This window comes from Watersipora subatra, chromosome 7 (assembly GCF_963576615.1).
Source record: "Watersipora subatra chromosome 7, tzWatSuba1.1, whole genome shotgun sequence".
NCBI classification, from domain to species: Eukaryota; Metazoa; Bryozoa; class Gymnolaemata; order Cheilostomatida; family Watersiporidae; genus Watersipora; species Watersipora subatra.
Genome location: NC_088714.1, coordinates 20,315,096 through 20,341,505, shown reverse-complemented (window position 1 = coordinate 20,341,505; position 26,410 = coordinate 20,315,096). Strand labels below are relative to the sequence as shown.

At 33.5% G+C, this 26,410-nt stretch overlaps 1 long non-coding RNA gene across 1 annotated transcript; it reads right to left on the bottom strand.

Moving 5' to 3' along the window:
• Positions 1-705: 705 nt before the first annotated feature.
• LOC137399261 (uncharacterized) lies at positions 706-2,166 on the bottom strand. The gene is made up of 3 exons (XR_010979134.1): positions 2,113-2,166; positions 1,604-1,693; positions 706-825 (listed from the first exon to the last, which is right to left on the bottom strand). It is a non-coding gene; the product is annotated as an uncharacterized lncRNA (long non-coding RNA).
• Positions 2,167-26,410: the final 24,244 nt, after the last annotated feature.

The window sequence follows — 26,410 nt, the reverse complement described above, 5'->3', positions numbered from 1 at the left end:
TAATAGTCATTAAATTTTAAAATGGAACTTGACCATTGAAAACATCTTATTTGGTGAGTTTTTAATTTGAAACATTAACTTATAATAAAAAGTACATGACAAAAGTATGACACCAGATGATTCTAAAGTGAATTAAAACCTTACCTGATGTTTTATCGGAATTCATTAATTTGATAAATGTGAGATATCTCACCCAGACGGTGAATAATTTACAAAATTATTATGAATAAAAAATAACAGCCTAATTAGCTATTCTATTTCAAAACAGAATACAGCAGTCTTGAAGATATGGGCATCAGAATTCATGGATTGCTTAGAAACCATCTCTGACAGCATTGAGAAGAACTGTAATTAACTGCTGGTAAGAGATCAATAGCTAATATTTATTAATATTGATATTCTCAACACACTGGGCACAGGATATGCATAGTCAGACTGGCATGTTGAAGTGAAAAACAACGCCAAGTTTGTGTAAAAATCTTGCTGATCAGATAAATGATGTATTTGGACTTGGTATGCAAATTAGTCACTCGGCTGAAATTAGTTTTACAATTGTATTTCAACGGAGCCTCTACTGAAAAAACAGCATCATTTACTATTCTGGTGGATTGCAGCCATAAAATTGATGGAGAAAATAATTTATCACATTTCAGTAGTTGCAGAGCCTAAACTGTAGCTCAAGTAAATTCTTGAATGATGTCAAAGGCATGTTTTGCGACGTCTTCGAGTCAGTGTATCTCGAAGTGTGTTGTATCTATACTGGTCCCAGTTGGCATTCCTGTAGAGAACCTCTTTGGTCTCATCGCTGTTCATATACTCCTTGAACTGCAAGTCATAAAAGACTAAATTTTCAATTTGAGGCTATAAATAAATGCCCTACGTAAATTACCAAGAATGCAAAATAATACCACGCAATTTTTATAGTTAATGACTATGTGCGTGTTCTCATGAGTTTATCCGCTGCGGAGAGAGGGAGAGAAAAAAACAGTGGCTGGTGGCTACTGCCACCTGGAAGTAGTGAAATAACCTGACTCAGCGGTTTGAAGTTCCAACGGCCGAGGGTCAGGTAAAGTTTAAACTGTTAAGTTTTATCTAAAATCCACATGATCTGATTGGTCATCACCAATCTTCTTATCCAAGATTTATGCTTATACAGATAAACAGTTTTGTTTGAGAGAGAGAGAGATAAGATATCGCGTGGCACCAGTTACTGCTCGCTATACCAGGTGCAATTAGCCGATGTCTGCACCAGTAGATTCAGTAAAAGACACTTATTTGACTATTCAATGCTTTTTAATTTAAATTCTGCTGTATTCGTAAACCATTTGTTTGAACTTTACCCACGGTGTACCATTTCAGTCACTAAGAAGTTGTGGTATCTTGTCACCTTAGGTTATCTGTTGCCTCTGATAAACTGGCAAGAAAAAACCGAAAATGTACCTCATCTACGTATATATTATGCCTTTTCATTATTACAAATAAAAAATTATTAAGATAACTAAACAACTTAAAATTTGCTCTATATCTTACAGTTTATACATGTTGAAGTCTTGTTGCACAGCTTTCCTGCAATGATCAGATAAATTATTAGGAGTTGTCTTACCATTGTGTCTACTTTGAGCATGGTGTTATTGTTGGCATTCTGTTGGAAGAATCTTTTACTAATGGATATTATTTCTGCTCCATCACTCAGCTGCAATGTAAATTTATTGTGGTTAAGGCAGTATCCAAATTAAATAACATCAACTGCGTGTGTTACAACTTATTAGTGTTAGATATTCAAATGGTCATAATAACTATCAATATCTATTAAACTCTACAAATTTATCTTCTAAAAGGTTAATTATTTCTATAAAGATGTTGAAAATTGACAATTTACTGTATTATTATTAGAATTCTTAAACCCATCAGTATTCTCTATCAAGTTACGTTGTTATCTTATCGCGAAGGCCGACAAGTAGGACTAACTCCATCGCTCACACTCTAGCGTTTATGCTAAGCATTTGGAATATGCAGCTTACAGTGTATTGTGTAGTAACATGGATATCCCTGAATGTGTTGGTGAAGAGTAGGCAGGTTTGTGATATACAGACTAGCTGATAACTAACTCACCAGCATTACACCTTTGGCTTCAGAAAACTTCGCTTCGTGAAGATGATCCAAACCCTGTAAAATTAGCATTCAACAGATGCTGCAGCGGATGAATGTAAGGTTCTACATACACATTTTTTATACAATTATTTGCTTCGGTGCTCTACAGAGTTCCTATCCAAATTTAGGGGACTTTTTTCTTGTCCTTGCATCTATGTATATCACTAATATTTAAATATTGAAGTATTTAATCTTATAGATTACATACTTTAAAAATATTTTTTAATTTTTCATATGAATGCCGTTATTTGATGCTATCTGTATCAATTATTTTATATAAATTGTACTGTCATATATCATACACCATTTATCACATATAAAGTGGTCATATAAAGGTTTACACATCGCTAGTGCATGAGCAATCCCTCGAAGATGAAATACATGTATGTCTGCTTAGTTTACACAAGCAGACGCTGTGCGTGTTTGTTTAAGAGCATCGTTACACAAACACTGGCTCTATGACCATGCCTTGACATGTATGTGTCTAGTGATAAGGATACCTCGGCGACGGGAAACTTGCCCAGTTGCAGAGAGCAATTTATATATATATATTACTTTATCGGGAATAAGTTCTCAAATTGAAATGTTTTTCAAATTAGGCCATACAACAATTGTAAAGCAGAAAAAGAGAAAAGGACAATAGTCAGCCTCTAAAATCGAATAAATAGTTTGATAAATAGTGTTTAAAATGCCTTTTTCTGCTAAGAGAACGGATATTAGATAGAAGATTGTTAAAGCAGCTGGCAATGATATTTTCAAAATAATTGTTAGTGATTGTATGCAATTTGTTCCTATCACGTAAGTTGAAATGAGTCGAGAACCTGTAGCTGTCATGTAAAAAATGACACAAACCATGAAAAATCTTAAAACCTTTTATTGAAGTAAAATAAACATTTAGCATAGGCAGAGTAAGAAGATGCAAAGATTTAGAGAGATTATTTGTTGGAATGATCTTTCCAACGAATGGTTTCCAATTTAAGGTTGGATGTCATTCCTGTCCTCACTAGTGGCCTGTTTTGAGAAATGAGCCCAAACCTGTTGCAGGCTCTTTATGCTAGTGTAGACAGAGGGGGTAACAACATTTTACACTTGTTGTATGTGTTCTTGCTACAATACTGCCAGGGCGTTTGTTATCGTTACAAGACTACTAAAAATAGTGTTTTTGCTCGCAGTGATCTGTAATAGCAATGAGATACAGCTTAATTATTGCGGTGTGACGAATATTTTAATTGCATTCCTGTCGTTTGTTTTTAAAAATTCTGTTCGTCCAACCTATTAAACTTCAATACAATCTCTTAAATACTTGATTGATAGAAGGGTCTGTCTGTTTCTTCACAGAGATAGCTCATTAAATAAACATGGAACCCTTCCATTTGTCATCCTGACAATAGAAAAACAACTAATCTTATCATTTGAATGTGAACGTTCTACACTAGTTTACATTCCAGTCTTTGATGTATTTTAGTAATTTCTCTAGGCTAATGAACTAGTGGCCTGGGGGTAACCCCTTTACAACATCTGCTTATATGCCACAATAGCGTAATTAAGTTGTATTTTTTTGTTTATCTGTGTTTCAGTCTTTGCCTAAATATAGATGGTGAACACCCAGTGTAAACACTACCACAAAACGGTTACTCCTAGTCATTATGATGCGAGCTAAAAATATTGTATCAAGCCAAGTTTTCATGAGATCTGGTAGTCCTTGAATGTTGTCCCTCAGTTTTCATGAGATCTGGTAGTCCTTGAATGTTGTCCCTCAGTTTTTAGTAATTTACATGCAACTTGTGCATCTTTCGGAGTTTTAATTTCTAAGTTTTATGTTTTATGACCTTCAGTATGCCAAAATCTGTTGCTACTATTTAGCGTCTCTCCCAGCTCATGAATCTAGTAATCTGCTTGTCTTCTTTATTGTGCCGGTAGGATTTTTTGATAAGAGACCCAAGGGGTTAGATCTTGTTGATACTTTTACCATTTGGTATGGTTTTGTTGCTTGTCCTTATGCGAAGTGATTTTTATTACCAAACAATATAAGTATATACATATATAAATGCACTATGTAAAGGTTCACTCTGCCCTTTTGGCTACTGACATTTGAGACTCCTACCAGAGACGTGGGAGTTTCAGTATTTGCCTCAAGATTCTTACCCTTCCATGTAGTGCACCCTTCTGCAACTGGTAATTATCCAGTGTTAATGGATGTGGGCGGAACCACATCTGATGTGTAGGTGTTACTGCACCTAAGGCTCCTATGACAACTGGTGCAATGAATGCTCTCTTATCCTAGCATCATTCTGTTTCTTCTCTCAGTGGATAGCACTTTTCTACTTGCTTCTTTTTTGCTGGCTATATTATAGTCATTTGAAAACATGATGTTTGCTGGGTATATTAGTTATTTTCAACCATGATGTTTGCTGGTTATACTCAAGTTATTTTCAATCATGATGTTTGCTGGCTATATTAAAGCTATTTTCAACCATGATGTTTGCTGGCTATATTAAAGTCATTTGAAAACATGATGCTTGCTGATTATATTAGTTATTTTCAACCATGTTTGCTGGTTATACTCAAGTTATTTTCAATCATGATGTTTGCTGGTTATATTAAAGTTATTTTCAACCATGACGACTATAATACTGCCAGTGAATAAATTTACTTATACATTTATTTTTAGCGCCTATGCACTTGTTCTTTAAAGGCTGTACAAAATTCTTTTCAGAATTTTCCTGAATTTAATATGTCATTATGTCTAGAAGGCAGATATTGCCGTAAAATCAGCAAAAATAACCAAAAAATTTGTTCAGTAATTGTGTGACCTCTTTGTAATATCTTGTAATATCTTGTAACAGCAAAACGTTCAACGTGCTCATGAGCTTGATGGTGTCAAAGTTGACTTCCCTACCATTACGCAACACTTCCTTCTGTCATTGGTAAACAAAAACTGTATAGATAACAAGTGTCACGACACTTGTTGGACATGTTGACTGCAATGCCCTTCTGCTCTCTGCACATCATGCTATATATATTGTTTGGTGGGATCAAATTAGCACTCCTAGTACTGAGTTTCATAATCATTGAAAACCCGGGAAACAATTTAAATGGAATGAATTAATATGTGGAATGAAAATCTGAAGAAACTATTTTCGGATTTGCTCATAACTATTTGATATGAATAGAAGTAGTAATTTTTGACTTACAAAAACATCTTTTGCTTTGAGGACGTCTAGTTCAATGATGGTAGGCTTCTCGGGGAGTTCTTTTCCAGACTCCTGTCTTGTGTGTACTATCTGAGGTAGATGTGGAATTGTCTCATCCTGCATGGATCAGTTTACATGTAGCAGTATAAAGTGAAAAAGCATCTAAACATGCTGACCAGATATGCATCCTTTGGCCTACAACCTAAAGTTTTGGTAGCTGACTGGCTTATATTTCTGTGCATTACTTTTATAGTTAATGCTTACTTTTTATCATTTCTTGCTTATTAATGCATCTGAAATAAATACCTCCACACTAATAACTTATAACAAATACAATATTGCTTGACTAGGTAGAAGGTAGTAGCACCTTAGTAAGAGTTTCTATTCTTAGAGACCGGAGTTGGCATCGCAAAGCATTTAACAATAAAAATTTGGGTCGTATCTAGCTCACCATGCTATTCTAACAACCACTATGATGGCATGATACATCTTCAACAGTTGAAACTAATGCATATTTACCAGTTCTATGATAACTGAGGATGTCTACATATTTTATATCAAAGAAATAACACAGCATTGACTCTGTTAATTTTGAAAACTAATGTTTGATGAAGTCGCATAAGCCTATTGAACTATTGTGTAATTCACAAATAGCAGGTCAGCAAACTTAATTTTTTCAGCATCCACGATATGAGTATCATTTGGTTCAGAACCGTTTTTGGAATTCTTTGAGCCATTAATTTGTTGGAACTTAAACTGGAACTTTAGGAGACATTAAACTGCTGGAAGTCAACCAATTACAGACTGCGTTAAGCTTACCGGATCAATCCAAGTTTTTTCTATTGGTCGAAGTGCCTCTCCTACTCTCTTCATTGGTATGTTTATTAATATGGGCAGGGTGTGTTTGATCTTCGCTGATAAGGGTTGCTCTTCCTATAAAGAAGACAGTACATTTTCATACCAATGTGCTACAATCAAGTTTGGCTGGAGTTATTCACAACTTCAATTAATAATATTGAAGTTTTGCATGAAAAATTTTGTGACTTTCTATGCTGAAATCAGCTGAATGGTGTAGAACTGAATGCATTTGATACAAATGAATCAATTTTAAAAGACCTCTAGACATGAGATGCATATTTAGAGAGCGCAACTCCAAAATGTCATTTGGAGGTTATATGAGCAGAGGCTATTAACAACAGGCATTTTTGAATTCAGAAATAAATCAAACCAAAAGATTGTGTAAAATGAAAACTTGTAGAAGTAACTTGTGTATTTTACTCTAAGAATATAAAAATACAGTAATAAATGAATACACAAAAGGAGCAACACAAAATACAGTCAATATTTTAAAAACCACAAGGAATGCGCGTACATCCTGCAGCGAAATGCTAAAAATAACAAAAGAGAGAATGCCAATGGGTGACCAAGCTGCATTGTTCAATTTAATTGGCTCATCTCAGAGGTCATCTTCGGGCTTTTGTTCAGCATTTAGAGTAGAAAGTCTTCATGTTTTTATTTAAATTCCAATTTGTTTGAAATCTGAAATGGTTGAAAACCAAGACCTGACTGTACTGAAATCGATATTGAACAATGATTGCAGCATTTGAAAAGATGATGATCATAAAACAAAAAACTTTGAAGATGCAGAGAGGGCCTGAGATACCAAGAATAATATAATAAAAATGAGTGCAATTGGCTTGCGCTGAAGGTACAGAATAATAATAAAATTAATATCATTACAGCATCTAACGTCTTTTTTGTGAAGATAAGCTCTGTATACATACAATCCTTTTGCATGTATAAGCTATACTTTTGATAACTACCAAATAAGACAGTGCAGTGTACAGAAGATTAAAACAAACAAATGAATGAATACTTACTCTTTGGCTATTGTTACCATCTCCATAGTCTGGGTTTCTTATCTCATTCAAAGTGAGCAAGGACGGCAGGCTGTATATATCATATACGCTTTTTGACTTGACTCTCTTCTTCAGTTTTGCTAGCGCTCCGTTCTAAAGAATAGTAACAGATTAGCGAGCTATTTTAGATATTGCATTGTAGATATTAAAATGTAATAAAATTTTTTGTTCGCTTCGCAGTAGATACCCCTATAATAATGTAAACCTATTGGTTAAATTCTACTAGACGTAAAGAATTTCTGTTAAGCTCTTTGTATCTCAATACGTAACATTTTTTATGTAATGTAAAGCGTCAAGTTGGTGCAAGTTCAAAAATTCGATTTGAATAGCGAGAGTCCCATAGTTAGCCTTAGAAGTATAATTTTCTCTCTCGCCGCACTTAGGATCAAAACCAACGCATAGGGGTGGGTATCTTTGATTTTTTTAAACTTTTTATTAGAAATACAAAAAAAAGATTTTTCTGCACCATAGGCCTGCCTTGCTATAAAAAAATTACAAAATTGATTTAAACTGTCATTGAAGAGACTGGGTCAAATTTATTTTATTTCTTAATCCACACATATAATATAATAAAATATTTATATGGTTGATAGTATGGTTGATGAAATGATTGGGCTCACTCAATTATGTATAGATGTTATCATTAATGAAAACTATTTTAAAAAACTAAAAAAAAATCTGATCTTTTCTGAGTGTGTGTTATCTTAAGGCGGTAAACAGAACATGCGCCTGTTACGTAGAAAGACTTGAGTTTATCAAAAACTATTCACTGATTCAGCAGATGGTCAGGATTACTACTAATACAGTTAAAGTGATTTGCATAAACACAAAAAATAAAATCATTCTACATTGGCAGTGAAAACAAAGCTAGTTTATTCCCATGGCACATGTCAAAGTAAATGATTTTTGATGCGATACATTGAATCTGCTCTAGTCTTTCTTTACATGTAGATGATAGAATTGTGTGCCGAGCAGGTGCACCATACAACAGTAAAGACCTGATATTAAATGTATAAAATGTTTTCAAACCATCAGCATTGAGACCTAAAACCTTCAGCTATCTCATTAAAAAGATTTGGCTATTACATTTTGAGACCAATTGGTCTACATGGCTGATAAAATTTAAATTGCTAAGTGTGCGCTCCTCTTGACTTAAACTAAAACTATCATTATTAAAGACACAAAACCAAATGGAAGTGATAAGAAAAAGATGAGAATTTGTCGATACAAACCAATAATACTAAAGTTATTCTATAGTATTTAAATTAAGACGTTAGGTTTAGTTTCTTTTTCATTTTGAAGGGCCAAAGAAATGCTTTATTGAAGATCTTAGAACAAATTAATTTAATTACTAATTACGTGTATGTTATGCTTCGCATGACATAAAATCACTATAACATAAATGCTCTCAGAATGAATTAGTATTTACGTTATGAGGGTGTCTACTGTCCTATAACATAAACATATATACTGTATAGTCACAATTGTTTGTTAGTCTACCTGGCTCTATCAGACTATATTTTATCGCTTTTTCATACCTAAATTTTTTCAAACTTCTATACTTGATGTCAGGTGCAAGCATAACCTTTTTTAACCTGTTGAACTTTTTTGTAGATAATATGCGCATGTATGATATCATCTATCAGCAAAGCCGTTTTTATTGCTAGTCATGAGTTGATTGATTTAATAACATCCTAGAATTAGTTTCACCGATACTTTACGGTGTACATTAAATGCATAAATAAGGACAGCTAAATAAAATTGCAAAAGACCTCTTCAAGTCAAACTGCTGACTTTTTACCCTTAACTTTTACCATGATCTTTGTATTTGATTTTTACCCAAAATACACATTTTGGGTAAAAATCAGAATACATTTTTTTATTTTATGCAATTTTACACATTTGCATGAAATAAAGTAGCAAAAAAGTGTGAGAAATTTTAGAAATGATAGGCTAGAAATTACGCTAAAATTTAAACGAATAATATTAGCAAATTTGATAAATAGCATCTAAAAATTAGACTTGCAAGGTACATAAAAAAATTAAAATGATTTTTGGTTATCGCTAGCTCAAGTCATTCAGAGAAAGCTGTATTAGAAGATGGCTCCACTTGTTATTTGCTTCATTTTATGTTATTATGCATGCTGTCAATTTGTAGGCCGATACGAGATTTAACACTGTTGTTGGGGAAAGTAAGAGGCTTTGAAGTGCTTAACAATTTAACTCTGTATTAGGATTTGTCTTACCATTCGATCGACAGGGTTAGAATGTTTTTTCTGGGCACCTGTTCCAGGTGTCACTATAAACTGGGAGTGAGAGTTTTTGAGTACGCTGTGTACGGTTGACCTTTCTGGAGAAGTTGACCGGCTGCGCATTCTGTTTGTCAGCATATTCTTGATACGTCTTTGGTAGGGCAGGGTCCCAAGCATTGCTGCCAAGAAGATTGTTGTAGTAGATACGTGCAGTTGCTAATTACTTGAATGTATTAATATTATATGTCAATATATACATAATTATATATATGATAATATATTCCAGCTCAAGTCAAATCTGTGGCATATTTATACTGATATCAGCGCAGACCTATGCATATGCATGTATACAGAAACTAAACACGGATAAAAAAGGTCATTTTTGGAGTTATATCCTCAATTTAGCGACAACTCCAAACTTCTTACTTTTTCCACAAACATTTTTGAAAATGGTTTTCAAAGCAATTAGGATGCAATTCAAAAGAATGAATGTGAAATATTGCAACCTAATATGAGTTTTACACTTTCAGCCATGTATTTGGTTAAGACTACTACAGCTAAAATACTCACATGTTTTGAACTGACTTGCAAGCTGCTACATTGATAGAAATTTATGACTTAAAACTTAAAATTGTGCTTTGTGTTGGCAAAAATGGCAACCATATTGAACAGGAAAGCATTCATAAGTTGAATCATGGCCAAACGGCTTATAGGAGAATAAAAAATATGGAAACAAACTGTCAATGCAGAAGTCTGGTAACATAAAACTGATAGAACTGTGTATAGTAAAAAAATTAAACTTTCCAAATAATTGTTAAAATTAGCATTTACCTTTGTGCAAGATATTATACAATGATCCGTATTATCGTCTAAATTGTGTATATAGAGAATTGATGTAGGCTAAGTTTCTAGCAAGCTGTATATCATTTTTCATTTGTAAAACGTTTTTAATTTCAGATTTTCCAAAAACAACATGGCAAAACAGGAAAGCATATCAAAGGGCATAGCAAGGTTTATCAGTGTCTGAGGTTCTATGGAACTCGCCGTTTCACAATTATAACACAATTTTTGGATTTATAACCCTTTCAACTGAAGAGTAGTAACAACCTTTCATTTGGCTAATTGCATTATAATTGAAAAATCATTGCTGTATCAAGAAAAAAAAAAAATTATCTTTGTAAAAAAAAGCTTGCATTCTCAAATTTTTTTTGTAAAAAAATGATTGCTTGACTAAACTTTTTGCAGATAAGGTAATAGAACCAGCCAAAAGTAACATTGAGCTCTACAAAATGCGTTTCAGTTTCTTGGAGGGTACATTGTTTAATTTACATGTATATGTAAGGTGTTTTGAGGTGTATCCCCAACCCCTTTTCATTCATTTTTTAATGATTTTTAATATATTTTGATATGCACTGTTTAAAATTATTTTGTTAATAAACTTATCAGCTGTTGAAACGTAAAGGTCTCAAAATGCTAGAAGCATGTAAGGATGTATTGTGTTCAGCATACTAATTTTGTCTCTACAGCACTCATGAGAAATATGAGTAGTGCTTTGAAAAAATGAATAGTTTGAGCCAACAAAGAACAAGTTTGTGTTCAGATTGACAGACAAACCCAAAGACAGACACACAAACAGACTGACGCACAGGTAGACACACAGACAGACATAAATACAGTAAGGCACAGATGAGACCTGTTTTAAACTTGTAGATACTGCTACAATATAGTTTTGTAGGAGGCTATGCTATGATTAGCCATACAAAGCATTTATTTTCGTTCATCTAACTCTGTGCTTGGTGAGTTAGATACCCTAGGACACTTATATTTCGCTAGTATTTAGTTTCGTGAGTAGCATACAGAGTAAAATTTCGCTGCAACTTAATTTCGCAGCTCTGATGAGTGCGAAAATATAGTGATGTGAAAATAAATGCCGTTGAACAAACATAAGTAGATTTTTCAGGTCCAGTTCACTTGTAAAAATTTTTTTTCAATTTGGGACTAGTTTGTAATTGTGAACCGCAGGTAGAATTGTGTGGGCGATATCAATGATGCAATTTGATCGCTTGCTGCCATTTGTTTCTTGGACTATCAATAAACAAAGCTATTTAATTTCGCGTTTTCGCTCGTTTGTTATGATAGTTTAGTTTCGCTCATGAAATTTTCACAAGAGGATGACTCTGCGAAAACGCGAAAGTTAGATGAGGCGAATACATAAGTGTCCTAGGGTAGAAAAAATTGCTAAAATTAGCATTTACATGTATGCAAGGTAATATACAATGATTCGTAATATAGTCTGCATTAATTTACACTAGGTATTCACTCACCCAACAAACGAGCCCTTTCCATCAGTTTAGATAACTTTATGATTCTATTTTAATCAAGTGTCTTTGATTCATATATACTATGCTATGAATTATAATATAATAATATTTATTATTATACGACTGCTCTAAAATATGTGAATCTGTTCCAACATGCTGTGATATGATGCTGTGATATGGTGCTGTGATATGATGCTGTGATATGATGCTGTGATAGGATGCTGTGATATGATGTTGTGATATGATACTGTGCTATGATGCTGTGTTATGATGCTGTGATATGATGATGTGATATAATGCTGTGATATGATACTGTGATATGATGCTATGATAAGATGCTGTGATATGATGCTGTGATATGATGCTGTGATATATGCTGTGGTATGATGCTATGATAAGATGCTGTGACATGATGCTGTGATATGATGCGTATGATGAACATGCATAACATAATCTCAATGATTACATCATGGCATCATGTAATGCTGACCATTTGCATGAGTGGTTGCTGCCGTTTTGGTATGCAGTGGATCTTCCGGTCTCTTTTTGGCTTCTTCAACATATGACTGGCATGCACTGATGTCTAAAATGTTCTGTGTTCTCACGACCTTTAGGTGGCCTGACTTCACCACATGTATATAAGGAGTGCGATTGGAGTCATGCACTAGCACCTGGCCTCGTCTGTATCAACAATGCATGTCGGTGAATATTATTTTATCATGCTAGTTTAATATATTGCTAGAATTTATATACAGTAGTATCATGGATGTCGGTGAATATTATTTTATCATGTTAGTTTAATATATTGCCAGCACTTATATACAGTAGTATCATAACATGCTCTTACCCTAGATTGTTGCAAGTTTGGACATCTTAAATATTCTGAATTTCATGAAGTGTTTTTAAGTGTTTCAAAGATGAACTTGAACACAATTTTAGCGAATTTTAACAGAAAGTATCGGTACTTTTCTACTATTTGCGATAGTTTTTAATGTTGGAGGTGTTCTGACTGCCAGGATGTTTCAAGATTAAAATCAACAAAACTTGTTCATGGTTAAAATGCTCATATCAAGTGAAAGTGCAATTATGATGTCTATAGTTACAAAGAGACTGACAGAATAGCGACACGTCCCACTGCAAATTGAACGCAATAGCTGATATCAATTATAGGAATGATATCACCTAATGACGTCATTTGGCATGACCGTTTCTTCAGCATGTTTTAACCGCAATCAAGTTTTGTTGATTATAATCTTGAAACATCCTGGCAGTCAGATCACCTCAAACAAAAAACAATCGCAAATTATAAAGAAATACTTCTACTTTTTGATAAAAACTGCAAAAGTTTTGTGGAAGTTCATTTTCAAATGCAATCTACTTTAATCCAGTTTGTTCAAGAGATTATTTTGCATAAAAAGTTCAATACTCTTACGCTAGTTAATACGCTAAAAGAAGTTTTGCAAGCTTTATGGAAAAATCAACTATCTAAAAGAAATTAAATATTTAAATACTTTGTTGGTAAACCTTTCGGCTGAAGCTGAAAGCTTTGAAAGCTGAAAACATTTGAAATGTTAGAAAGCCTTTTTTGTTTCTAAATAGCATGAATGTAGTCATCCATGAAAACTTATGTCAGGCTCGCTGAAAGTTTTACAACCGCGGAAGAGCTCTGAAAAGTTGGGACTTTGCGATAACCAGAAGAGTTGGTTAGATTTGCTAGGAATAACTAGGGTACAAATAAAATATACAAGTTTACACAAAACCTGAAAGAACTTTGTATTCCTTTAACTACAAACTTCTATCTCCTAGTTAAGCTAGACAGCTTGTAGTAGTCAAGCATGTTTAAGGAGTGGTTATTGTATACCAGATATAAAGTATAATACAACCACCGTGTACATATGTGCTGGAGCTATGTGGCCTATGCCTGCTACAGCTATGGTATAACTTTCACTGCCAATTTAGTAACAAGTGCGTGACTCTCACCCATAATATTTGCACTGTATGGCTTCTGGCTCACTGTAGAACTTCTCCACCGGGAATTCTGTGAATATGTCTACTAGACGCAGAAAGTCTATTGGTAATCCTGAAATATTCATATTGAGTAAAGGCTTTTTTGTACTCGTTATTGTCAACTCAAACTTTTAGTGATGCAATAGCGTGGAAACATTGTTAGGATAGAATGGGGTATTTTAGGACATTAAGCATTTCTTGTACATATATCTTTCAACACTAAATTGCTGGGTCTTTCGGAACTACCGAACTAGACCATAACTTGGAGGCCCCGTTTACCATACTGGCAACGTAGGCACGTTAAAGATTCACTCTGTCCTTCACACATTGGCCAAGTAAAATGGCTACCTGGCTCTGTCAGACTGGACGTGTTGCAAAATGCATCCCTTCAGATTAATCTGACAGTTCCGGAAGTGGTAGATACTGACAACTAGGTCACCTCTTCTCTACCATACTGCTTGACCCAAGCATAAATCGCTAGAATGCAAGTCATTGTCGCAAGCGACAGACAGCAAGCCAGACTTATATCTAATTTTTGTGTGGTTCAAAATTCATATAGTCTTTGTTTTGAAATAAAAAACAATTGCAGTGTTTTGCTGTTCCTTCATTTTTGTTGACGCATTATTATTATATTACTATGTTGGAAATAGTTTCATTTTAAACAGAAATGTTTTTCAATTTATGCCAATAATTTGAAAAATACTGCTAATACAATGGTTGTTTTACGAGACTGGAAAAAGTGAACTGTATGTCAATATGTGGCATTGCTATAATTTATATTATCATACACTCATCACTATCTCTTTATATAATACTAGCAGTAAGTCAGGTGATACTTAGGATTTCTTTATTCTCAATAAGATATAAGAGTGGGTGTTTATGAAGCTGGTTCTCAGAAATCAGATGGAGTTTTACAACCAAATATTTTAGTGTTCCTGTTGAAGACATATAGAGCGCATAACAACGCATTCCTGTAGAACGCATAACATTTATGTAGACTAACAGACAGACACAATGACAATGTGGGATTTATACATATAGAAATTTAAATCAATTAGATAGCCTGTTGGTTTAGTGACTTGGCAAAAAGTGAACTATATGTCAATATGTGGCAATGCTGTAATTTATATTATCATACATTCATCACTATCTCTTTATATAATACTAACAGTAAATCAGGTGATACCTAGTATTTCTTTATTCTCAATAAGATATATGAGTGGGTGTTTATGAAGCTGGTTCACAGGAATCAGATGGAGTTTTAAAACCAAGTATTTTTAGCCATCTTGGGAAAGGCACTGAGCGTATGCACGTGAAGTTTGATTGGAGTCAATTAAAAATATGGAAATGCCTAGTGTTTATCAGGACTAACAGACAGACACAATGACAAAGTGATATTTATTAATATAGATTTTTGGTCAGTTTAATGACGACTAAGATTCTGCAAAAGTAATGATATTTAAATCGTATCAACAAGTTACTAAAAACAGTTGAAAACAAACACATTCACAACGATTCATTTCATTGAAAAAAATTATCGAAAATGAGTGTTTTAGATGTAGTCAATTAACTGCTCTCAAGAGTTTCTGATGTTCGTAAACACGGAACTTCTTGTGAAAATTTGACTTATCGCAATGTGTTAGCATTAACGACATCCAGCTCAAGTTATGCTTTTCTAGGCCTGTTGTTGAGCAGCTGTAACTCGTGTTGGATATATGAAAATATTATTATCATACACAACTTTACCTTCATCCAACTTTGTGAGATAGAAATAGTCTTCTCTATCTAAGCTGAGAAGCTCTACTCCACCCTTTGCTACCAAATGGTTTTCTCTCACTGTGTTCTTTTCTAGTTCTTCCATCTGGTCAAACAAAACCAACAATACCATTCTGTTGCCATTAGCAACAAATTAAAACATAAGTTAACCGAAAAGAATTATTTTACATCTAAGTTGACATCAAGAGTAAATGAATGAATCCAAACAACAAAAGGTGTAGCTGTCAGCATTACCCTTAAAATGAATGACCTGGTAACTCTCCTTCAAGTAAGTTTCAATACTTGAAGCTAAGAAAGTTATGCATTAGTAAATTGAAGATAAAACTATGACTTGCTATATTGCTTTACTCACATCGGTGTGTGTTCCTTTGCTCTTCTCTGCTACCACCCGCATGATCGCTCCTGTGTTGAGCTGAAACTCTGTAAGTACTTTCAATTTCCCAGAAATAACAAAGTAAAATTTGTCCGGTTTTCTATTTTGGTAAGCGACGACTCTTCCTTCGTCGTATCTTTCATATGTCACACGTCTGTAATTATTGCAATACAAATTTGATTATAATTGTTTAAAAGAGAACTAAGTGTTGTTCATTAATCATAATAATTAACTGCAAAATACAATTTTTAGGGTTGTCTTCTCCTAAATAACCAGGAAAAGACAACCCTTAGGAGAAATAATGTTCTTTCCTAATTATAATAGCTCTAAAAGGGGTTTGGAAGCACACTTGAGAAATACTGAACTAATTAGCAAACAATTTAAGAGGCGTTGGCGCTAGTGGTAGATGTTAGTCTGTGGAGAGTCTTTAATATTTTCTTCTGCCATGTTGTCACAATTGATTAGCTGACCATCATAAGGTATGTTTAAAAATCTGAAACGCTCCAGAATAAGTAGTTTGAATTGTATTCAAAACCAAGTCGCTCTAAAATAATGTAAAGCCATTCTGAATGAGAATCAGCTTTCCAAAATGAATATTAAGAAACTATAACTTTCATTACAATTATTATAAGATAAATTAGTGTCTTCAAATGTCAATCGCAAGGGATTTTACTCGTGTTGATTTCTCTAGTGTGTTTCTTATAGTATTTAATGCAAAGCTGATACTAGCGCTAGTTTTCTCCTATGCCTTTTATTTTGTGTCCAATCTGTTTTAGGTTTTAGGTGTATGAAAATAAGTTTTGGAACCTAAAAACGTACACATTGTGGTATATGTTTCAAGACAACGGTTTTCTTGATTGCTATTTGGCATGAAAATATTCTCTCTGAGCACCAGAATGAGCAATCAATGAAGGGTTTTACTATGTGAGGAAAAATGGCATGATGTCGACTAGAATCGCAGTTTTACAGCTAATGGTGTAAATTATGGAGACAGCGATGCTACTTGACTGTAACAGAAAAAACACGAAAGCATACTTATCCACAACACTGAATATACAAGTTTGTATTCTGTATTGTGTCATAACTTTATACCATTAAACACGCTTGCTAAAAATTTAATAGTGGCTTGTGCTGTGCAAACCATATTCACAAAACATCTATTGCTACTATTAACCCCATAAGAATTGTGAGAAACATACCGTGCCAGCTCATACTGCATGTCGTCAGGAAAAAGGTCCATGAATGACCTTGATGACCGAATCACCCAGAGAATCTGAGTGATTTCCTTATGTGATCGGTTTTCAGGCTGTGTGATGAATGCCATGTGCAACTCTGGTGCAATCTGAAAAGACAGATAATCTGAAACAGTAAGCCTGCACTTGATGTGGCAAGCATACTCTGCAGTGTAAAAAGTACCTGTATGTAAGGATGTACCTACTGTATATGTAAAAAGACATAATCACTGCCTACAAATCAATTTCTCACATTTAATCAATGCATCGAATATCTTTTTGCTCGAATAAAACAAATGTTAAGCCACCTCTATGCCAAGACTATGGCTGGAATCATTGTGTGGAAAAATTGTTGTATTAGTTTCATGTATAACTGTCACCCCCCTCCGCATGCACACCATTTTCATACACCTGGTTTGTTTAGTCATGCAAGAATCTCATTATCAGCATCACTACCAATATCAGCCATCTTTGGTGGATTGAACCAGTTAGCATAAGAACTGATTGTAAGAATAAAGACTCAAGATGGCTTATGCAGGTAAAACATAGAGTGAAATAGACATAGACAAACATGTTTTAAGGCTTCCACAACAATTAATATGTTATTGGTTCATGATGAGCTGTTATTAGATAAATACGCAGACATTATGTAAAATATGTTTAAACATGTGAATATGAGTCCTGCTTCACCAACCTCAAGTGTTAATCAGAAAGGTTTATGACACTGCAGAAACAATCGAGTTTGAATAAAAACTCACCATCGATGGTCCATCCTCACTAGCAAGCTATGTACACGGTATATCATTTTGTGACTTAGTATAAAGAATCAATGATGCAGAGTTTTTACAATTACTAGGTTTTGAGAAGTCATAAGATTATATTCTTATTCCATGCCAACATTTATATATATATATATATATATCTCAAAGTCTGTCTTCATTCGGTATGTCTACTGTAGCTATAGCTATTAAAATAAATCTAAGAATGAAAGATATGCTTCGTGCTAGATTTGATCTCTGAACCTCCCGTTCACCAGGCGGTAACCTAACCTATATTGTTATCTTGATTAAAATATGCATAGGACTCTGCATTATGCAATGTCGCTAAAGCTTGCTCTCACGGCTCGTATTACTAAGTTTAGCAATGTGCTAGGCAAATAGCAAGTGGCAGACAACTACATTACGTAATATTGTTTATAAGCTGTTTTTAATACCCACGCAACGCCGTGAATTCGGCTAGTTTGTTATACGTATATACGAGTTACTACGAAGGAATGTAGCCACCAATTTTATGACAACTTTTGAAAATATTCATGAAGGTCCTTTTGCTTTTTTTATTAAAATCCTTACTCAAACTTATCTATGTTAATATATCCTACTTTGTCATGTTGTCTGTCTGTTAGTCTGCGTAAACATAATGCCTTTTTACATTTTTTAGCTGATTTCATTCAAACATCACATACATATGCTCTGCGAATTCTGAAAGGGCGCTAAAATGTTTGGTTTTTAAAACTCCATCAGGTTTCTGAGAATTAGACTCTCGAACACCCATCTGATAGGAAACTCCAGATTGCACATTTATATGTATTAAGGACGATTAAACTCAGTGAACATGTTCATGGATTACTTTTGTGCAAGCAGTGCAGCAATTTCCTTGAAAATCTACATGCGTGCTGCAGGCTATCAATTTAAAAAAGGAAATAATTCTGGGCAATGCCAGGCTTAAGGCTAGTACACTGTATATTATAATTAAGGTGACTGCAGCTCAGGATTTGTTTAGACTAATCATTCACTTAATGTATAACATATTATATATAATATGCTATATATAATATATCATATATAATATATTATATATAATATGCTATATATAATATCTCATATATAATATATTATATATAATATGCTATATATAATATATCATATATAATATATTATATATATATATTAATGATATTATTAACATATAATGTCAATATATATTATATATAATATATATAATAATATATACTATATGATATATACAATATATAATATATATTGTATATATCATATTATATATAATATTATATATATTATATAATATAAAATATAATATTTTTATATTGATGAAAAAGTTGTTAAAACAACTGTTAGTAATGCTAAAAATTGCATAGTTCAAATAAACTTTTTTTTGGATAATTGGATAATTGAACAGCAAACGCAAAACAAAAAACGACTGTTTTCAATAGTACCATTTAATATAACCTATAAAGAAATCATTTACTGATCTTACCCCTGGTGTAATGATAGCTTTTCTTTTGTAGATGATGTCTATGAAAGAGTCAGAGCTCGCTCCTGTTCCTGTTGGCTTGCTAACAACGTCCACATTGTGATACTTTCTCCGCGAGTCATTGAATCCATGTACCATGATTAGCGCCATTCTTCCAGCATTACGAAACCGTTCAATCAGCTTTTAGATAAGAATAATAAATGTGAAGACATTTAAAAGAGGACAAATACTGTCATTGAAGCAGTTAGCTGATAACTGTATACATACACACCTAGTTTAGAAATTACATTAACAGCTTTTTGTAAGTAGCGTGATGGAGATTTTTATCAGAATTATTTTAGTATTAATATATTTGATGAAGAGAATTTTATAATAACACACGCTTATTAGTTTGTTTTAAAATTGGGGAATCAATGCGCTGTCTGCACAGTTCATAAGTTTGAAGTCTAAAATTGTTCATACACATTTCTTTTAATTAAATATCATTATAAATATGATTAGTTTAATGTTATAGTAAGAGCACATGAAGCAATAAAAAGGGAAAGTTTAATTTATAATTAACCATTTCTAGTTTTATCTCATCTGCATCTCAGTAAATGGAATGATACCAATACTTCTTAACGATATGGTGGAGCCTGTAACAGTTAGTTTTGTCAATTATGGGTCTTCTAATTAGAAAATACTATTTTATCTTCTTTTCCTTGATAATTTTGTGAAATCTTTGGTCATTCATCTACTTCCTTTGATTTGAGTACAAATCACATCTGCTAAACAAGTTAGCAAAAGTGATTTGTTTTGTATGATCAAACAGAATTTTGAGGTTGCTAACTATAAAGCATGCTTCAGTTGCAAAAATGTCATTGACACTTTTGTGAGGTTGCAATTTACAAACCTAAGAAATATGCAGTTCAGTTGTCAGCCCCAGCAGGTTATAGCAGCCATCTGTTATTTTTATAACAGAGATGTTTAAGTTTTATGGAGTAAACTACATTTTATAAAAGAAATTGAGTTTAAAAGCTATTCAAAAATTGGTTGTTTGACAATAATTGCTCATTTTTAAAACATATGAACGTTTTCATACAAAGTTAAAAATTTTATCATTCAGTTGTACTTATTTTTCAAAATCTGGAATATTTGTAAAATAGTTGGTTGTGGTTAGTGGATAATATTGACACAGTGCAAAAATGAGAGTATGAAATTATCTCAAATGTATAAAGCTCTTCTGTAATGCACAAAAGTTCACAATTCTTACCGTTCGAATTCTGTTCCGCTCTTCCCTAAATTCTAAAGAGTTCTTTTCCGTTAGCTCCTGTAATAATAATCACAGTTTTGCATGAAGTCAAGTATTACATTGAAATAACAACAGGCCAAACCACAAACAAACTCGCTATAGTTGCCTTCTGACAGTTTTAAGCAACTATGACGAGAAAATGTGAGATTTGGAATGTCCGCTGACATAAAACTAGCTAATTTACATAAGTTTTAAGGAGCAACCGACCTCGACAAGTTTTCTCTGTGACTCAGTTAGACTTGGGAGTATAGATATTGCCTCACTTCTAGTGCTGCACATGCCTCGAACTTCTTTCATCCGCTTACTTAGCAGTTCATGGGTCTGTGCAACTGAAAAGGTCATGAACTGTATCATCTACACTGCATGCCAATACGTCTTCGCAAAGTCTATTATACTGAGCAAATATGTGCACGAATATAAAGGTTTTCAAAGTATTGAATGCAAAGTCATGGTATAGCTTGAATTACTTTTTGTTTTACAACAGCCAATTGTTTTATCTATAGATTTATGTTCTGTGTTTTTTAGCCGAATGAGGTCGGGTAGACAGCAGTTAAGGTAGTATAAAGCGATGTTGCAAGAAAGGTTAACAAGCAGCAAGTTAGTTTATGAAATAAATGGAGCAATCGCTGGAATATTCAGAGTTGAAATTGTAAAGATTTTGTATAATATTTAATAAACAGTTTAATAAAACTATTTAGGTCACGAAACTGCAACAACATAAAAGCAATTTACAAAATAAAATTATTAAATGTATTATTTGTTTGTTAGTTGACAAGGAGATTGAACAAATCAATGAAGCAGTTGTAACAAACAAACCAAGTGAAACCACATCGACATCTATTTTGAACAAATTAGGTCTTGCACTCAATCGTACCACATTTATAAAATTTTGTCTCACACAAGTTGGCTGTCGAATAAAATAACTGTTATCAATACTTTTTCAATAGATTGTTCAATACAGACACCTGTTTTAACTAGATGATGTAAAAAAACTATGATAGACTAACAATTATGGAAACATCTTTTTTATTTAGCTAATAGAAAAGCTGCAACTACATGACAACTAATACAAGTAATTCTACCAGTTAGCCATTAACTTGCAAAGCTTGAATTATTTTTTCACCGGCTTTCCGAAAATTCAAACGTGATCACATGTTTACGTTTGTTTTGTGCTAACTTTGTATCAAGGTCACTAGCTGGTCATTGCAAAAACATTCTATTTTAGAATGAATGCTTCTTGCTCGTAATAGTATCATAATTACTATTAAAGGCTATCCTTTTGCTATCTTATATGTTTTTCCATTACATAGTGATGAATATTTCAATAGCTATAAGCATCTAATATGATGACACATAACATCAGACCATCTCATAACATTGTTATACAACTGTTATACAACTGTTATACAACTGTTATACAACAGTTGTACAACTGTTATACAACTGTTTTACAGCTGCTATACAGCTGTTATACAGCTGTTATACAACTGTAGAACTGTTATACAAATGTTTTACAGCTATTATACAACTGTACAGCTGTTATACAACTGTTATACAAATGATATACAACTGTTATACAACAGTTATAGAGCTGTTATACAAATGTTATACAACTGTTATACAACTGTTATACAATTGTTACCACATTTTTACTATGTGCAAATGCAGAACTTGTACCACAATCATGAAGCAAACACAAATCAACAATGAATATGATAAGCCCAACAAATGACATGGTTTTAATAATTTTCTCTCAATGTAGACACCTGCTGGGGCTGACAATTGAACTGCAGCTTTCTTATAGCTTTGTAAATTGCAACCTCACAAAAGTGTCAATGACATTTTTGCAACTGAAACATGTTTCATAGTTACCAACATCAAACTTCTGTTTGATCATACAGAACAAATACATCACTTTTGCTAAATTGTTTAGCAGAAGCGATTTGTACTCGAAGGAAGTAAATGATCGATCAAAAAGATTACAAAATTATCAAGAAAAAGAGAATACAAATTAACAATGCTACTGAAAATGGTTTGTATAAGTTTAAACGCACATACATCTACATAGGTTTTTACCCTCTTGTTAAGACCCTATTATATGCTAATTTTGTTGAACAATTGGCAAGTTGCCAATTTAAGTTTTTAGTAAACGTATCGGAGTATTTAAGGTTAAAGATATAGAAAGAAATACTTCTGTTATCAGAGTTAATAGCTAGCTGGTCCCAGATCTTATGGTGACGTCTCTTTGAGTCCTTAAGTTCCTGCATCAAAATCCAATTTTCATTTGCAGTTTTGTCAATACTCCCTTTTCTTCGTCTGTATTCTTGGCACCTCACCGATATGTTGGGTACTTCTAGTATTCCTTCACTATAAACTTGTGTTTTCAGCACGAGAGGTCGCTGAGGAGCTGAAGCCAATGTCTGAAACTCTTTCATTAAGAGCTCATAGTTTTCTTTTGGGCTTCGCGCTTTGATGAGATTCGGCCCGACTTGCTTATAAGCTTCGATCTTCGGTATCTGCGGAAGCTTGAGATCGATCGTTTTTTCCTTCGATTGGGCCTTGCCATCTTTCGAATCTAGACTTTTCTCTATTTCTACAAGGCTATTCTGCTGACTACTCGTGGGGCTCCAGTAAACTCTGGAAATGACCGGAGTCGGCGCAGTTTTTGGCAGAACAAACTCATCAGGTGAAAATGTAGGACAACTGAAGGTCACCGACTTTTGTGATTTGGTAAGAAAGTAGCGCTCTAATTCCGCCTGTCGCTTCAATGACATTTTCTCGTATGCTGTAACTCGCGTGTCTCTCAAAAGTAATATTTACTCTGCCTGCAATCTTAACGAGTGACACGCAATCTCTGACACTCTTGACCGGCTAAATGTATATAAGCATTCGCAGTAGGCTCACTTTTGTTGCCACGAATAAGCATTGAATGCAATTGACAGCGATAATCGTCAGCAAAATAAGTAGAATGGTCTGGGTGTGTGTCACTAGTCATTAAGAATCATTGTGGAGCTGAGAGACTAATGCGATTTAGCGACTATTTGCACAGCTAATTTTTAGTAATCTTTATAAATATCATACGTTAACAAGAAAGCTTAGCTAAACTATGGCATTCATGACATGTTTACCCTTTACATATTATTGTGGTGGATCAGGTTTGTTTGATGATGTCTGGTTGAAAAACAGAGCATTTTAATACTTTTACTTTAATTGTTTATTTTGGAATAATAATATCAACAAAGTGACATGCACTTTATTCAAGTAACCCTACATACAAATGACCGCTTCCTGATAACTAAAAAGTGTTTGTGAAATGAATTGTGATAACAAAAAAAACGCTAGCATTCTTATGAGTTATAAAATTTAGCTTTGAAATTTCAAATTAACATAAACAATAAAAACAATAATTTACTTATCTCTGCGAGAAGCTTTGTTTATAATTTTAAAAAACTATTTATGTACGAAAAAGTTCTTAAATAGAAAACTAAACTGTTCATCATTGGTTGTTAAGAGTTGCACATGCAACAATGTATATTCATCTGGCACAAATATTTTCCAATGAAATTTTCAAACTAATGCAAAACTTCCTTCTTTTTAAAAAAGGGTCATTTTGTGAACTACTCATTGCCCACTATAACATGACTAAGTCTCATAATTTTTTAAAATAAAAACAACCCTGAAAAACCAGTTTTCAGGTAAACAAAAACTAAACGACTAACAGGGAAATCTAAAAGCAACTTTTAAATTCCTTTTGCATCAAATTTTATATCAAAATAGTGTGTCATATATTATTATACAAATGTTTGCATCATAGAGATACAATACTTGTTTATTTTCCTCCTTTTCAAGCCTGATTAATCCTAAATCAGGACTAACCTTTTAATTCTTGATCACATGACCTTCTTGGATGAATTGAGCAGCAGATCACATGACCTTCTTGGATGAATTGAGCAGCAGACCACTAGCTAGCAACAAGCATCATCCTGCTTGAAACTATTATTGAAAAAGTGTGCTCGGTTTTTTTGGACAAACCAAAGATAGCACCTGACATCTGATTGACGGGCAATGACTGTGCTGAGCATTTTCATAGATTATTTACTCGGTTTGCGAAAGTGTTACAACTTTATTTGTTAAAACATTGTCGAAAGCACCTTGATAAACTTTGGATTAAATATGTAATCTGGTAGCGGGAGCACCTAAGCCTTGTCATTGAGTTACCTGTTACCCTCGTGTTACCTGCTGTTATACCTACTGGACGATAGCAATAGTTTTCTCACATGATTTTAATATAAGTTTGTAAATTCCCGAAGCAATAATTCAGGTTTATCCTACTAACCTTTGTAATTTCACGTACATTTAAATAGAAAGTCAAACAATCTGCGAGGATTATCAACACTTTTGTGACATATTACACTAAAAGTTGTAATACGTCACAAAAGTGTTGTGACATATTACATCAAGAAAGCATTTGCTAGCATGAAAAACAGTCTACAAAATCAAACAACCAAACATTCCGGTATCTTGAATATCTCATCTACAAGGCTTGTTACAAAAAGTTGCCAAGTTTTCATGCAATTCTTTTCATTATTTATAAAGATGTAGGCCCTACATGTTGTCTATTATTAATAATCAAAACGTTATAGAGCTCAATAACAGACTTGAAGAGAAAACAGAAAAGCAAACCTTATAAAGAGCAAACACCTAAATTATTAGCAAGACTTGACCTTCGGTTAATGACTAAATTTGCTCATTACTTACTTTTTTGTTTCTGTCTCCATGCTGCCAACTCCATTGCTTGATTGCTCGAAACTTTAGCATCCACATTTTTTTCCTTTTTTGACATTTTTGTTTTTAACCTTGGCTACTAATTTATTCCAGTGTACTGACTCCGCCCGTCAGATATTCTTACGGTTTTGTGAAAACTTAAGAAATAGTCATTGACTATAGCTATTGACTAGTGACAAGATGATACAGGTGTTTATAAGTAAACCTTACAGCTTTGACAACAGCGTAAACTGAGCCCCATTCACCAGACTCTCTCAGGTGTCCTCCTCCAGTCAATGTCCCTCAGGTGTGCATAATTCTTTGTATTCCTTTGTTTGTCAATCGACTCAGAATTCTTTGCAAAATTATTGTTGTCTTTGCAGATTTGTCACTTCTATTCAGAAGAAAAATCCATCGATTTTCTATAAGAAGTGAGGCAAGTGGATTATGTTGCACCGAGATGAGCAGCATGTTGTAACATGGCAATTAGTATTCTATAAAATACATTTAAGAAATCTCGTTTCATTATTTGAAGACAGTTCCACGGCACTCGTGCCTTTCATTAAATAAAGCACGATTGATGAGCAGGTCATACTCCTGAGACTGTTCAACAAAGGTTCTCTATCCTGCATGCATAAGGCTGTGCATGCAGACATATGCAGTTGTTACACAGTACACTTCAAGATGGCTCACTTTACAAATCTTTTACTAAGCAACTAATATGGCAAATTTTACGAAGTGCAAGCCATGAAATCGTGGGATGTTATTAGATTAGCCGGTTTTTATAAATTCTGATCAAACTAGCAAGAAAGCTCAAAAATTGCAAGAGAAAGCAAATCCAAAAAACACAGAGAATTAG